This window comes from Ovis aries, chromosome 2 (genome assembly GCF_016772045.2).
Source record: "Ovis aries strain OAR_USU_Benz2616 breed Rambouillet chromosome 2, ARS-UI_Ramb_v3.0, whole genome shotgun sequence".
NCBI classification, from domain to species: Eukaryota; Metazoa; Chordata; class Mammalia; order Artiodactyla; family Bovidae; genus Ovis; species Ovis aries.
Window position 1 is genome coordinate 162,118,483 of NC_056055.1, and position 17,032 is coordinate 162,135,514.

The 17,032-nt window shown below is 39.0% G+C and overlaps 1 pseudogene; it reads left to right on the plus strand.

Annotated features, from left to right (window-relative positions):
* Positions 1 to 16,243: 16,243 nt before the first annotated feature.
* LOC132659318 (large ribosomal subunit protein eL33-like) lies at positions 16,244 to 16,806 on the plus strand (annotated as a pseudogene).
* Positions 16,807 to 17,032: the final 226 nt, after the last annotated feature.

A 17,032-nucleotide genomic window follows, 5' to 3' on the forward strand; every position in this document is an offset into this window, starting at 1 on the left:
CTAATAATTTCCTTTTTGCTAAAGCCATCTTGAGCTGGTTTCTTTTGTTTGTCACCGAGAATCATTCTTTGTAATTTGTAGAGGTAATCTAATCACACCATAACAGTGAAGAAAAAAAAGGTGTTAAAAAAAGGAAATTTTTTAGCCATAATAATTAGAACATTGTAATAGTAAGATAATCTATTGGAACTGATAATTTGATCCAGTCAGCACGATGCCTTTGGATCTGGTTTTGAGTTCTTTTTCTGCCAATAATTTCCTATGTGACCCTGAACAAAGCCCTTCACATCCCTGAATCCTAATTGTCTTACACATAAAATAAAGGTCCAGAAATGGAAACATTCTAACTTTTCTTTCATTTAAAAGTTCTATGATTCTAAGCATTTCTCAAAGACTCATTCTGCCAAATGTATGCAAGCTGTTGAGTTGGTTGTAGAAGTAATAAGGCCCCTATGAGCTTATGGTTTTATTGTGAGGACAGCATATAATTATCTGAAGCAAGTACATATCTCTCAATGTTGAGAATGAAACTGTATACCAAAATAGGTGGTGCTGGACGTGTGTGCCTCAGACATTCTGAGTTGGAGTCATTGAGAAGATTCTCAGAGAAGAGGATTTCCTTTGAATTAAGGCTCAAAGGACAAATTATATATATGGTTGTTATAAAAGAAGAAAAAGTGTCATTTTGGGAAGGGTATGGCTGAGAATCAAGAATGAGCCTTGCGCATTTAAAGGCAGATGGGGCAATTAGCTGTTTTTTTTTTTTGAAGATGGCTTTAATATTAATACTGGGGCCATATTATGATGTTCTTGATTAAAGAGAGAGAAGAGAATTTGTACTTTATCCTATGCTCAGTGGTGAGTAAATTGCTTCCTATTCTTAAAGAGAACCATAACATGGGTAGGTTGATGTTGTGGGAAGATCAATTTGGCACTTCTATTATAGACCTTGAAGAAACTGGGGATAGGAATTCCAAGTAGAAGATTGCTGTGATGGTCTGCGTATAAGGAAACATAGGTGGAATCTAGGATGGGACTGGAAACAGAAGTATAGATACATGAAGAATAATCAGATGAATTTGGAAACAAAAGATAAAGGATAAAAATAAGAAAGAATTAAAAGGGATTTTTAATTCCTATTGGATAGAAATTCTTTTAAAACATAAAGCAGATCATGTCATTTCTCTTCTCAAAACCATCAAATAGCTTCCAGTGATACTTAGAATTAAATCCCTCTTTACTATAGCCTACATAAGAAGCTACACATCTGGCTGCCTCTCTGACCTGCTTCCTAGCACCCAAGCTCCCTATGGCTTAGTTATATTGATCCCCTGAGAGCAGCTCTCTCATCCAAGGGCCTTGGTCCTTGCTGTTTGTTACCTTGGTCTGGAATGTTCTGTCCCAGTGTTCATGTGGCATTACTGTTTCAGCCATACAGGCCTCTACTCAAGAGTTACTTCTTTAGAGAGGATTTCTTCTATCATTCTATATTAACTGGTGTTTATCCTCTTACTGTGCTTTATATTCAATATATCTTAATAGCAGTACATATGACAATATTGGCTATTTTCATTTATTTATTGTTGATCTCTGTGCAGCTTGATGAGAAAGACTTTTGTCAGCTATTGTGTGGTACTTTGTAGGTGCTCAATAAATGTTATGAATGAATTGTTGATTTCTTAATTTGTGGATGACAATCAAGCTGTCCAAAAAATAAGGAAATTGGTGTGAAGATGGAAGATCTGGAGTTTAGTCTTGTGAATGTGAAATGAATTTTGGTGCTCAACAGTGTAAAGACTTTTCTGTTACTTTTAAAATGACATACTTTTTTCCCCAACAAATTAACTCCTCTTCCCACCTTGCTTAAAAAGCCTTTGATGCTAGCAATAGAAAAAGCATAATGATTTGATTCTAATCAGGGATTTAGGAACTTCCAAATAATTTATTAAATTCATTTTCAGTGTGCCCAGAGCTTTTAAATAGGGGGTTAATTTGAACTAAAGGAGATAAAGGTGAGGCATGTTAATTGAATGTCCTATCTATCTGTCTATTTTAATATAAAAATCAATTTTTAAAGTACAGTTATAAGGAGAAATGATTTGCCTAATTTATAGGCCAGACTGTGTTTCCCTAAAGCTGACACTACCCCCACTTTCAGTTTCTTGGCAGTCCTGCTCTCTGAAAGGGCCAATTCACTCATCTTTCTGCAGACATTTATGTCATCAAAGCCTCCTCACTGTCATGGCAGCAAACAGCACATATATTTCCTTATCACTTCAAATATAAACACACAGAGCATCCTCTTGTCAATTTGTAGCATCTAAGCAACAAGCATAGGTATTTGGCAACCCTGGAAGGAAGCACAGATCGCACTCTATCCTAGTCCAATGTAATCAAGTGAAAGCTACCCTATAGACATGTAAAACCCATGAGATGTGTTGGAAAAGATGTATTGGAGTAAAGCCTCTCAGAGTGAATAAGATTGTTGGTCTCTGGCCAGTGCAGTTGCCTGATCCCCAGTTGTTTTGTTCTGCTAGGGCAAAACAAGGTAGTGATGGCGGAAGTGATGGAACTAAGAGGGAAGGACATGGCCTCTCTGTATCTTGAGGCTGCTGAACATTGGCAGTAGGGAAACCAAAAGTGGTGGGATAGTCTGCATGGAAGAATTGCATAGGGTTTGGTGGGAATTAGAAACTCCAGTCATGTGTCAGTAAGATTCTCAATAAATCAGACAGATCACATGTTTAAGTCCTGCTCAGAATCCCATAGCTATATAAACTGGGTTGAAAATGTAAACTAGGACTATTATCCTAGTCCAAGGATAATATGAAAATGGAGGTAAGTGTTAAGTCCTTAATTTGGGGGGTTTCTATTTTCACTCAAAAAAAGTAAGTATATTGTTTTAGTAAATCCTTAACATCTTCCAGATTAGCCTTCAGAGTGCTCAGCCTAGCCTCACTGGAAAAGCTTTGTGGGTGCTTTAGATAATGCATTATCTATGGGATGCTGATTAATTACTTTACAAATCGTAGCAGGTTTCTTAATAGGGAAAGAATCTGTATTATTGCTGCTGTCAGATATGGCTGGTTGCAGCTCCAGGGGAGTGGACAGTGGGAAAAGAGGGAGGAGAGGAATGGAAGTTGCTTTTATATTCCATTTAAATATACTACTGTTGACCTAAAACAAATATAAGCTGCCAATTATTTCTCCAGTAAAAATGAGCTTATTTGGGATCAACAAAGAATTCAAGTTCTGCAGCCATGGTGAGCCATGTACAAGGCCACATACAACAAAAAGAAGAGAATCCTTTTAAAGAGGGAAAAAGGAAGTTCAGAGGGCTACAGTAAACAAAGAGTCCATTGGAAAAATCAGTTTGAAGTACAGTAGCTTCTCAATGGTTGAGTTGTGACAGTTCTCACTGGCTGAGGTTTCACCAGGCAAGAAGAGGAAGTCTGTCCCCCTCCTGGTGGGCTATGCTATTGTTATAGGGCATGTGAGTTCCTCCTTCTGGTCTTCTGGCTCTATTTTAATTGAGGAGGATCTGTTTATTAATTTTACATTTCCCTCTTTTGATCAAGATCTTTCTCAAAAGCAACAAGGATCAAGAGTCAGGTTTTATGGTTTCAAGTCATTCTGTCCCTCAATGCCAAGAAGGACTATTCCTAGGTATAGTGTGTCCCATGTTGAGGGGGAAAGACACTGATTGGTAACCTACTGAGGTCACATTCAAGTAACAAGGAGAGGTAGAAAGGAGAACTCTCAGGCACTTTCCATATATTATCAAAATCATAGACACTGGAAATCATCTAAAATACTATGTCATCATCAAAGGTTTAGCAGACAAACTTCCAACAGACCTGGGCTTAATGCCTTGGGAAAGTGATCTCATTAGATATTGTCTGCTTCAATTCGAGGAAAACTTTACTTTTAGATGCCCAGATGAAGTGTAGGTCTAGTGAGGGTTTGGTGCTTTTTGAAGGTGTGTAACATGAAACTAAGAGTCTTTATCTTGGAGACTGATGGCACTAGGGTTGGTTAACAGTCTGACAGAGGCCTTTCCAGTGAGAATGAAGAGAGTCCTTCTGAACGTGTCTTTTCCAATACATGAAATCTCCAGGTTGCAAGGTGTGGGGCTTCTATTCATTAACTGGAATACTAAAGAATGAACTACAGAAGTAAATTACAGTAAAGAATTTGTGTCTGGTGGGCATGGATGCTAGTAACAGATAAGGCTTAGGGACAAAAGAGTGTTGAGGGATAAGGAAGTTGTTTATTGCTCTGAGGTCCTGGAATATCCTCCACCCTTATCTCTTACATTTTCTCACTGGTAAAATGGGAAAAAGTTACAGGACTGGTGTAAGGGATAATGAGGTTTTGAGCCTTGTAATCCTCTATTATGGACTTTATATCTTGAAAGACTTCTTTATTTACAGAGTATTGATTAATTTTGGGAAGAGGTTTTGAGGGATCTATTAGAATCTTAAAGGGAGGAATGCTGTGGATTTTGCCAATATCAGTGGGAAATTTTTCCCACAAGGAAGATGGTAGCTGATTCAATAGGGACAAATGATCACCTAGTTTGTTATACTGATGGCTACTGTTAAATTTTAGAATTTTTTCACTCTAGTTGGAAAAAAAAATTTTTTTGTATGATACTTTTGTAAGAAGTCTCAGTCAAAAAATAGATATGAGTGAGGAACTAATGGAAAAAGGATGGGCCTATCTCAAAAAACCTAGTTCAGTTCAGTTCAGTTGCTCAGTCGTGTCCAACTCTTTGCAACCCCATGGAATACAGCAGGCCAGTCTTCCCTGTTCATCACCAACTCCTGGAGCTTACTCAAACTCATGTCTGTTGACTCAGTGATGCCATCCAACCATCTCGTCCTCTGTCATCCCCTTCTTCTCCTGAATTCAATCTTTCCCAGCATCAGGGTCTTTTCAAATTAGTCAGTTCTTCACATCAGGTGGCCAAAGTATTGGAGTTTCAGCTTCAGTGTCAGTCTTTCCAATGAATATTCAGGACTAATTTCCTTTAGGATAGACTGGTTGGGTTTCCTTGCAGTCCAAGGGACTCTCAAGAGTCTTCTCCAACACCATAGTTCAAAAGCATCAGTTCTTTGGTGCTCAGCTTTCTTTATAGTCCAACTCTCATATGCATAAATGGCTATTGGAAAAACCATAGCTTAGACTAGATGGACCTTAGTTGGCAAAGTAATGTCTCTGCTTTTTAATATGCAGACTAGGTTGCTCATAGCTTTTCTTCAAAGGAGCAAGTGTCTTTTAATTTAATGGCTGAAGTCACCATCTGAAGTGATTTTGGAGCTCAAAAAAACAAAGTACCTCACTGTTTCCACTGTTTCCCCATCTATTTGCCATGAAGTGATGGGACTGGATGCCACGATATTAGTTTTCTGAATATTGAGTTTTAAGCCAACTTTTTACTCTCCTCTCTCACTTTCATCATGAGGCTCTTTAGATTTTCTTCACTTTCTGCCATGAGGGTGGTGCCATCTGTGTATCTGAGGTTATTGATATTTCTCCTGGCAATCTCTATTTCAGCTTGTGCTTCATCTAGCCTGGCATTTCACATGATGTACTCTGCATGAACTCCTTATTGCCAAATTCAGACTTAAATTGAACAATGCAGGGAAAACCACTAGACCATTCAGGTATGACCTAAATCAAATCCCTTATGATTATACAATAGAAGTGAGGAATGGATTTAAGGGACTAGATCTGATAGATAGAGTGCCTGATGAACTATGGATGGAGGTTCATGACATTGTACAGGAGATAGGGATCAAGACCATCCCCATGGAAAAGAAATGCAAAAAAGCAAAATGTCTGTCTGGGGAGGCCTTACAAATACCTGTGAAAAGAAGAGAAGTGAAAAGCAAAGGAGAAAAGGAAAGATATAAGCATCTGAATGCAGAGTTCCAAAGAATAGCAAGAAGAGATAAGACAGACTTCTTCAGCAATCAATGCAAAGAAATAGAGGAAAAGAACAGAATGGGAAAGACTAGAGATCTCTTCAAGAAAATTAGAGATACCAAGGGAACATTTCATGCAAAGATGGGCTCGACAAAGGACAGAAATGGTATGGACCTATCAGAAGCAGAAGATATCAAGAAGAGGTGTACACAGAAGAACTGTACAAAAAAGATTTTCACATCCAAGATAATCACAATGGTGTGATTACTCACCTAGAACCAGACATCTTGGAATGTGAAGTCGAGTGGGCCTTAGAAAGCATCACTATGAGCAAAGCTAGTGGAGGTGATGGAATTCCAGCTGAGCTATTTCAAATCCTGAAAGATGATGCTATGAAAGTGCTGCACTCAATATGCCAGCAAATTTGGAAAACTCAGCAGTGGCCACAGGACTGGAAAAGGTCAGTTTTCATTCCAATCCCAAAGAAAGGCAATGCCAAAGAATGCTCAAACTACCACACAATTGCACTCATCTCACATGCTAGTAAAGTAATGCTCAAAATTCTCCAAGCCAAGCTTCAGCAGTACATGAACCCTGAACTTCCAGATATTCAAGCTGGTTTTAGAAAAGGCAGAGGAACCAGAGATCAAATTGCTAACATCCACTGGATCATGGAAAAAGCAAGAGAGTTCCAGAAAAACACCTATTTCTGCTTTATTGACTATGCCAAAGCCTTTGACTGTGTGGATCACAATGAACTGTGGAAAATTCTGAAAGAGATGGGAATACCAGACCACCTGACCTGCCTCTTGAGAAACCTGTATGCAGGTCAGGAAGCAACAGTTAGAACTGGACATGGAGCAACAGACTGGTTCCAAATAGGAAAAGGAGTATGTCAAGGCTGTATATTGTCACCCTGCTTATTTAACTTATATGCAGAGTACATAATGAGATACACTGGGCTGGAAGAAGAACAAGCTGGATTCAAGATTACTGGGAGAAATATCAATAACCTCAGATATGCAGATGACACCACCCTTATGGCAGAAAGTGAAGAGGAACTAAAAAGCCTCTGAAGAAAGTGAAAGAGGAGACTGCAAAAGTTGGCTTAAAGCTCAACATTCAGAAATCGAAGATCATGGCATCCGGTCCCATCACTTCATGGGAAATAGATGGGAAACAGTGGAAACAGTGTCAGACTTTGTATTTTGGGGCTCCAAAATCACTGCAGATGGTGATTGCAGCCATGAAATTAAAAGACGCTTACTCCTTGGAAGGAAAGTTATGACCAACCTAGATAACATATTGAAAAGCAGAGACATTACTTTGCCAACAAAGGTCCGTCTAGTCAAGGCTATGGTTTTTTTTCTGTGAGAGTTGGACTGTGAAGAAAGCTGAGTGCTGAAGAATTGATGCTTTTGAACTGTGGTGTTGGAGAAGACTCTTGAGAGTCCCTTGGACTGCAAGGAGATCCACCCAGTCCATCCTAAAGGAGATCAGTCCTGGGTGTTCATTGGAAGGACTGATATTGAAGCTGAAACTCCAGTACTTTGGTCACTTCATGTGAAGAGTTGACTCACTGGAAAAGACCCTGATGCTGGGAGGGATTGGGGGCAGGAGGAAAAGGGGAGGACAGAGGATGAGATTGCTGGATGGCATCACTGACTCGATGGACATGAGTTTGAGTGAACTCTGGGAGTTGGTGATGGACAGGGAGGCCTGGCGTGCTGCAAATCATGGGATTGCAAAGAGTGGGACACGACTGAGTGACTGAACTATCTGAACTGAACTGAACTGTGCATATATGTTAATAAGCAGAGTTAAATAAGTTAAATATGCAGAGTAACAATATGCAGCCTGATGTACTCCTTTCCCGATTTGGAACCAGTCTGTTGTTCCATGTCCAGTTCTAACTGTAGCTTCTTGACTGGCATACAGATTTCTCAGGAGTCAGGTAAGGTGATCCAGTATTCCCATCTTATCAAGAATTTTCCAGTTTGTTATGATCCATACAGTCAAAGGCTTTAGCATAGCCAATAAAGCAGAAGTAAATGTTTTTCTGGAACTCTCTAGCTTTTTCAATGATCCAACGGATGTTGGCAATTTGATCTCTGGTTCCTCTACCTTTTCTAAATCCAGCTTGAACATCTGAAAGTTCACGATTCATGTACTGTTGAAGCCTGGTTTGAAGAATTTTGAGCATTACTTTGCTAGTCTGTGAGCTGAGTGTAGTTTTGTGGTAGTTTGAACATTCTTTGACATTGCCTTTCTTTGGGATTGGAATGAAAACTGACCTTTTCCAGTCCTGTGTCCACTGCTGAGTTTTCCAAATTTGCTGGCATATTGAGTGCAGCAGTTTAGCAGCATCATCTTTCAGGATTTGAAATAGCTCAGCTGGAATTCCATCACCTCCACTAGCTTTATTTGTGGTGATGCTTCCCAATGTCCACTTGACTTCGTATTCCAGGATGTATGGCTCTATATGAGTGATCACACCATCGCAGTAATCTGTGTCATGAAGATCTTTTGGTACAGTTCTTCTGTATATTGTTGCCACATCTTTTTTAATATCTTCTGCTTCTGTTAGGTCCATACCATTTCTGTCCTAAAGTGCCCATGTTTGCATGAAATGTTCCTTTGGTATCTCGAATTTTCTTGAAGCGATCCCTAGTCTTTGTTTTTCTGTTGTTTTCCTTTATTCACAGAACCTAAAAAAAAGGGTTTAGAGACAGAAACCTTTTGAGGTTCATTAGAGATTCTCACGATTTGAACTATTTTATTACTCCAGGGTAGGGGCTGCTTAATAATAAGTGAGATTGAGCAATGAGAGTGTGGTTCTGATGTCAGTTAGGATTAGAAGGCATTCATTTCCAATGTAGAGAAATGTTTCTCCAAGCTGATTAAGAGAGAGGATTGGGAAGACCCCCAGTAGTCCCTCAGATCTTCATCATAGGGAATTGAGAGGATGTTGGGAAGACTTTTTAGAGGGATGAAGGTACCTGAAGCAAGGGGAGAGGAGCATGAGGCTTTGGAAGCCATTTTATCTTTCTTTGTTTGTTTGCCTTAGTTGTTCTTAAAATTTTATTTTGCAGAGAGGCAATTTTAGGCACTTGATAACATTTAGACACCCCCAAATCCTAATTGATATAGGTATTCCACTTAGTTTAAAACATTTAAAGCTATGATTGTCCAATTTGATTTTAAGAAAATTAAGTTTGGGGGTTTAAATATCCCCATAATTGCCATTGATGTTCTTAAGTTGCCTTTAGGTAGGTTGGTTCCTTTAGGTACAAATGCACATGGAAAACGAATCTTTATTTTAAAATATAGAATTGGCCAAGGTACCTGAAAAGAGGGGTGCCTTCAAAATATGTAGATGACTGGGATTCCATTTCTCAGATGTTTTTCTCTAGATAAGAGTAATTTTCAAACAACCTAACAGCTTGCTTTCTCTAGTCTAATAGCTGAAATAGCTTAAACAGCCTGCAGGCCTATGACCAACCAGTCCTAAAGGAACAGTCTAGACCCAAAGGGACCAGGCCAAAGGCTGGTCAGCACAGCTTTAACTGAATAGCCAGTCCTGAGGAGTCAGGTGAAAGGCTTAACAGCTCAGTTCCAATAGAACAACTCCCATTCTAAAAATAGTCAGACTGAAGGCTAGACTGAAGGCACTGTTCCAATGAAACAGCCATGTTTTTTCAGGAAGAGCCTGATCACTCTGATACCAAACAAGCCCTTAACCAGAAAGGATAAAGCCTTAAAAAAGATCCCAAATAAAATCTAGAGAGCTTCAAAGTGCAAAGAGGTCAGAGACTCAGATCTAGGAGAAAGACTTACCCTCAAACCCCCAGGGTCAATAAGAAAATCGGTGAGCAACTATGAACTCAATATGGGTATTGAACCTGTTTGCCCACCAGCTCTGGGGTCATTAGTGGTCTTCTCTAGATCCCCATATGGGCCAACAAAATGTTGACTAAAACATAGACTGCCAGTTATTTATCCAGCAAAAGTGGGTTTATTTGGTATTAGCGAATGATTACAATTTGGGACCTACAACCATGGCAAGCCACATGTGAGTCTTTACAGAGCATAGAGAGGAGAACTCTTTTAAAGAGAGAAAAAGGAAGTTGGAAGGGCACAGTGAACAAAGAGTCCATTGAAGGAATTGAGATTTTTAAAGTACAGTGGCTTTTTATGAACTGAATTGTAATAGTCTCTTACTGGTTGAGTTCTTGCTAGGCAAGAGGAGAAAATTTTTCTTTTACATGTTGGGCTCTGCTGTCAGTATAGAGCATAAGAGATCCTCCTTCTGGTCTCCTAACTATTTTAATTGAGGTTTCTGTTTTTATACTTCTATATCTATATTTATATTTTTATAATATCAGAGTATTTGAAGGATGAAAGTCTTTTAAAGTATAAATAAATGCTTGGTAGATTGTCAACATTTACCTTAAAATATATGGCTTAAAGCGGCACTTTTACATCTCATGAATTATTGGACTACAGTGTGGAGTGCTAAGGCAATGCTTGCTTTCTCTAGACATTGGTCTTTGTTTCCAGTAGTTTGTGTACCATATTCATGTTGTCAGGTCCACAGTTTATTAAACTTTTGATTTAGGAGATATGTCTCCAGGCTCAGGGCCACTGGGCTCTTGTCCTAGATTTTCCATTAATGACCACATGACAGTGTATGGGTGTCTTAACATCCCTGAGCTTTGATTTGCTCATTTGCATTAAGAAGGTTTGGATTTCAATCTTTCTTGTGGGACAGACCCTAAAAATAATTTGATAAAGCTGTGAATTCCTCTCCCATAATTGTGTGTGCAAACAGGCATGGAATGATTCACTGGTCTCTGAAGCCCAGTAGGACTCTGATGTTAAGATCCTCTGGACTGGGTCATTCTTCTCCCTTCCAAAAGTACTGTGGCATCAAATACAAATCACATATTTGAACCCAAAACAATTTTATTAATTGTTGATTTGTGTCCTGCTGCTTACAATTTCATTTCCAACTAGATTTTCCATTTATTAGTAAAACTGATTGTTTCTTAAATCAAGCAGAAAGCAACAATTCCCAATTACCCAAGGGTCCCAGGGGGCTGATATCTAGGGAAGTTCACTACATATACAATAGATGTATTGCTAATATAATTATGTGGAGGGTGGTGTGCTGATCCCTAATGTTTTATCTCCATACCTCACTATTGGCTAATATCTACAGTAATTGGAATTGCCTTGTTTACACATTTTCTAACAAGTTAATTGTTTAGCAGAGAGTTTAATCCATTGATTATAGATTGATTAATGACCATTGACAAACATACTGCTCTTGAATTTCATTTAATCAGTATTCTTATATGCTTTTTCTACTGTGATGAAAGGTAATGATTTACTTAAAAAATAATCACTAATCTCTAGAATTAGGAGTAAACAAGATAATTGGAAAGCTGACCAATTAACATCACAATGTAATAGGTAAGATCTGGCCTTAGAAGGCATATAAATCTGGGTCCAAATCCCTTCTGTATCTGTAGAATGAGATAACAATAGTCACAACTCAGAGCATTGTGATGATAATTAAATAAGATAATACACCAAAGAACTTATCACAGTGTTTACTATATAATCTAGTTATTATTATTTTTGTTATTATATTTTCAATAATGAAAGAAAAACCACATTGACAGACTGAAATCTGTCCCCCATAAGATATATTGAAGTTCTAACTCCCAGTACCTCAGAATTTGACCTCATTGAGAAAAAGGGTCTTCACAGAGGTAATCAACTTAAAATGAGGTCTTTAGGGTGGGCCTTAATCTTCCCTGGTGGCTCAGAGGCTAAAGCATCTGCCTCCAATGTGGGAGACCTGGGTTTGATCCCTGGGTTGGGAAGATTCCCTGGAGAAGGAAATGGCAACCCACTCCAGTATGCTTGCCTGGAGAATCCCATGGACGGAGAAGCCTGGTAGGCTACAGTCCACGGGGTCGCAAAGAGTCGGACACGACTGAGCGACCTAACTTACTTACTTACTTAATCCAGTACAATGGTGTGCTTCTCAAAGAGGAAGTTTGGACAGAGACACAGACACTCACTGAGGTTGGATGGCATCACTGACTTGATGGACATGAGTTTGGGCAAGTTTTGAGAGTTGATGAATAGGGGAGCCTGGTGTGCTGCAGTCCATGGGGTCACAAAGAGTTGGACACGACTGAGCGACTGGACTGAACAGACACTCACATAGGGAAGACAGTGTGAAGAGTCAAGAAGACAGAGTGAAGACAGAATTAGAGTGTAACATCTTTAAGCCAGATACCTAGGGCTGCCAGAGCTGAAAGGACTCTCCCCTACAGGTTTCAGAAGCAGCATGGCCCATCTTGATTTCAGACTTCAGGCTATAGCCTCAAGACTGGCAAGGCAATGAATTTCTGTCATTTTAAGCTATTAATATTTAGTCTGTGATGTTTGTAATACTTCATTATGGCAACCCTAGAAAACTATTATATACCATATTTTAGAGTCAGGTAGAAATGCAGAATCATAAAATTTTAAGATAATAATATACTTTTATACCTTCCTTCTTTTATGTGTGAATTAAGGGTGATGACACACACATTTTTGGTTTCTGTCAAGAGGCTGAGCAATCAGCAGAGCACTCAATATAAACATATTGATGGGTGGAGTAGAAGCAACACTGGTTGTGAAACAAGTTCTGATTAGAAGCTACTAGCTAAGTGATGAATCTTCTAGTTTTCAGTTTTTTAATTGTCAAAGAAAGGTTAGGTCCCAGATCCCTTTTGAATCACACATTCTGTAATGCCGTGTTCTGGGTCAAGCACTTTGAAATTGTAAAGTTTATTTTGAAAGAATTGTATATTCATGTGCAGGTGTCAGAAATAATATAGAGAAATCCTGTGATGCTTTACCCAGTTTTTTCCAAATAATAACATCTTTCAAAGCAGTTTTTAATACAAGCTATATTTATTGGAATGAAATGTTGAAGACATTTTCACAGGCAGCTCTTTTACCTACCTGTGTTAAGATATTGAAACCTGATCTCAGATCATCTCTGTGATAAAATCCTTGGATTCTTGGCTTCATTGACTGTTTCTCCCTTTGTCCTACTTAATTATCTTCGATCAAGGTGGCTCTAGGAATGGAGACATTAGTCACTTTTTTACTGCTTCCTAGAAAAATGCGCATGGCAGCCAAAGTATGTATTCTCATCATGGTCTGCTGCTTTTATAGAAATTTGTATAATATTAATAGTAATCATCAGGACTTTTTGAACACTTAGTATATGTCAGATCAGCCTGAAGCTAAGTACTTGAGAATTATCTTATTTAAGTTTCAATCCTATGAGATAGATACCCTTATTACATCCATTTTACAGGTGTAAAAAACAGGCCCAAGGTTTCTAATGAATGGCTATGACTTGGGTTTGATTGACTCCAGAATGTGACTTAACTGCCATGCCATAGTGCCAGTGAGTGAAAATGACACATTTACAATTGTTAAAATTTAGTTAAGCTTTCAAACTGAGCCTAAGACTTCTCACTAAGTGTTGCTCACTACACACAGAATTTTACATTGTGATTGCACGGGCACAATGGTACTTCTTCCCTGCCAGTGCTCCAGGTGAGGAGAAGAGAAAACCCCCTTTTATGTGGTCAGAGTTTGGGCTCTGCAGTTAAGCCTAAGACTGAGGAAACAGAAAAGGAAGTGAACGTGTTGAGCTGGTAGCCTCCTCCCTCTCCTTTCCTTGGATCCAGGTCTAACCTACTGTGTTACTTTCCTTTTTAGAATGGGAGGAGAATTTCTACCTGACTTCATTCTTGTTGGTAATAAATTATGCCAAGGGGCTACTACTTTCAGAGGTCATGCAAAAAACTCCAAACCATGTGCAGTAGGTTCCTGTCTAAATTATTTATTTGGCATGTGTTGTCTTGTATTAATGACCTTGCTTGTTAAAAACACCATAAAATGACTCATAGGGTGGTGTGCTGTTAAGGATCGACTCATGCTAATTAGCCATTTTTGTTTTATTTATCAACATGGTTCAGAATTGGGGCAAGAGTCAACCCACTTTAAAATGTTTGTTTGTATTTTTAAACCTTTATTCATTTGCTCCCGGGTAATTTGCATGCACTTTCCTCTCTTCTTTCATTTTCTTGATAAATTTTCTCTTGTCTTTCTTGATAACATTTATCCTGGTCATATTTGTGTACATTTAGTACATAGCTTTTCTGTATATTTTATCTTCTTGAGTCTAAGAAGAAACTATAATGACCAGGCTACATTATATTCTGCAGCCCATGTCCAACTCAGCCTTAATTTAAAATGCAAATAATGTGACATCAGAGTATGTAGTCCTTGATGATGTGACATTATTGGTCCCCTACTTGGGATCTTTGGGAAGATACCCCCCCCCCCACTAGAATTCCTTTTTTTCTGCCAGTGAAGTGAACCCTAAGAAGCTAGATGATTATTTCCAAGGTCTAATACATGAAGAATCAATAGCCATTAACTGCACTATGAACTGGTTAATGAATAGCTAGCATTGGTTTAACTGTGTTGGAGAAGATAGGATGAGTGAGAAGTATGTTCTGATGAAAGTGGTGAGGTGTGGGGCCTGGGCATTGTTGCCAGCTGTGTGTTTGCCTCATAATGTGGACACACAGGGAGGAACTGGAAAGACAGGGAAGGGACGCAAAGGCCTCCCACCCGTTTCTCTATTCTGCCAAAAGTGGGTGCTACCACCATAGCCCCAACATGTGTTGCTCAGGTCCCTCTTTTTGTCTTTCCTTCATCCTATGTAACTATAGTATCCTTGGAATTTGACACTCCACTTCACAATGCTGCTGTGGGAAAAAGGAAGCCTGCCTTAACAGAGGCTCCAAAGCTCTCCAGTGCTTTGGAGAGCTAAAGTAAGGCCTGGAATTGTTTGGAGCCGATTGCTTTCTTATTCAGAAGCCTTGTTTTGGTTTTGTACCTGCACCAGGTAAATAGGATTGTTAGTTTGAGATACATTTCTAAGGTAAGAGAGGGCTTTGTTTGAAAGCTCAGGTATCTCCTTAGGGCTTTGATTCAAGCATTTATTACAATTAATGTTCCTGTCAAATATATAAAATATTTATAGGGCCTATGGAATAAAAATTCTTTTTATTTGTTAAGGTGTTAAATAAGACATATGCTCCATTTGTAAATATTAAAGAAAAAGCCCAGATCAGATTTGGAGTGGAATCTAATTCTGTTTGATAACCTGCAGCTTTTGTCAGGATAAGAGATTCAGCATAGAGATAATTAGAACGGACCTCCCCCTGCCCCCAAATATCAGTGCTACTCCCTAGATTATGACAGACCCAAGGTAATTTACAAGTGCAATGCATAAAGCTTTACTAATGGTTATTCACTTAGATGTGCAAAATACAAAAAGGTTCTAGGTTGAAGCAATGACAATGAATCATTTATGAGATATAATCTACTGAGATGGATTGGATCCATCTGTTATAGCTGGAGAGGGGTTTTTTGTTATTGTTTATAGAATTTTATTTAGTTTTGTTTACAGTATTCAAAATGAAGGAAGGATTAAGGCAGATAAGCAAGTAATTTTTCAACTCACAGATAACTGGAGTTTGCTGTTTTCTATATAAAAGTCAAGTGCTGTCCGTATGTCTTGGGAAAGCACAAAATAATAAAGCCTCAAAGAGCAAGAGCGTGAAGCACAAATTTGAAGTTGTCCACTGGTATTCTAAGGGTGCAAGTCTTTCTGCTTTTGGTTTTGCATTGAGCTCATCTGGGCTCATACTCCTCCCCCTGATGAGAAAGGACTGTTTTCTGAGATGCGGCTGTGGAAAATGCAAAGTCTGAAAAGGAAGTAGATAAATCTGCGTCCAACACTAAATCCATTATATGAGACACCTGAGGTTTGAACTGACTTTCTGACTGAAGTTCAAGATGTCTGTTTAGAGAGCAAGCTGGGAGCTGTTGGATTTTCCCCCCAAGAGTCAATGAGGAGGACAGAATGCCTGAGAGAATAGAAACTGCTGGCACACATGCACAGTCTACAGGTTAGTATCAAAAGTAGAAGGTACAAGAGGTTGAAACAGAATATATTTGCCCTGAGCTGAACTTTGGGGGTGAATAAGTGGGGTAGGCTTGGCTATATCCCTCAGACGAGGCATGGGTGTGACTCCGAGGCTCTACCAGCTAACAATTTCTGTGATTTCCAGCAACAGGGAGGACAGGATGGAGGAGATATGGGACTGATGGTGCTGGTTCCCTGACTTCCGAGAATAGGTGCTCCGGCCTGCTGGGAACGGGACTTCTAAAACGACAAATATGTCTGGAAGGCTGTGGTCCAAGGCAATTTTTGCTGGCTATAAATGGGGTCTATGGAACCAAAGGGAACACGCTGCTCTCCTGAAAATTGAAGGTGTATATGCTCGAGATGAAACTGAATTCTATTTAGGCAAGAGATGTGCTTATGTGTTCAAAGCAAAGAACAACACAGTAACTCCTGGTGGAAAACCTAACAAAACCAGAGTAATCTGGGGAAAGATCACTTGAGCTCATGGAAACTGTGGCATGGTTCGTGCCAAATTCCGAAGCAACCTTCCTGCTAAGGCCATTGGACACAGAATTCGTGTGATGCTGTACCCTTCAAGAATTGATACAGTAGACCAGTTAGACCTAATAGATATCTATAGGACATTTCACCCCAAAACAATGAATTTCACCTTTTTCTCAAGTGCTCATGGAACATTCTCCAGGATAGATCACATCCTGGGCCATAAATCTAAACTTGATAAATTCAAAAAATTGAAATCATTCCAAGCATCTTTTCTGACCATAATGCATTAAGATTAGATCTCAATTACAGGAGAAAAACTATTAAAAATTCCAACATATGGAGGTTGAACAACACACTTCTGAATAACCAACAAATCACAGAAGAAATCAAAAAGAAATCAAAATATGCATAGAAACTAATGAAAATGAAAACACAACAACCCAAAACCTGTGGGACACTATAAAAGCAGTGCTAAGAGGAAAGTTCATAGCAATACAGGCATACCTCAAGAAACAAGAAAAAAGTCAAATA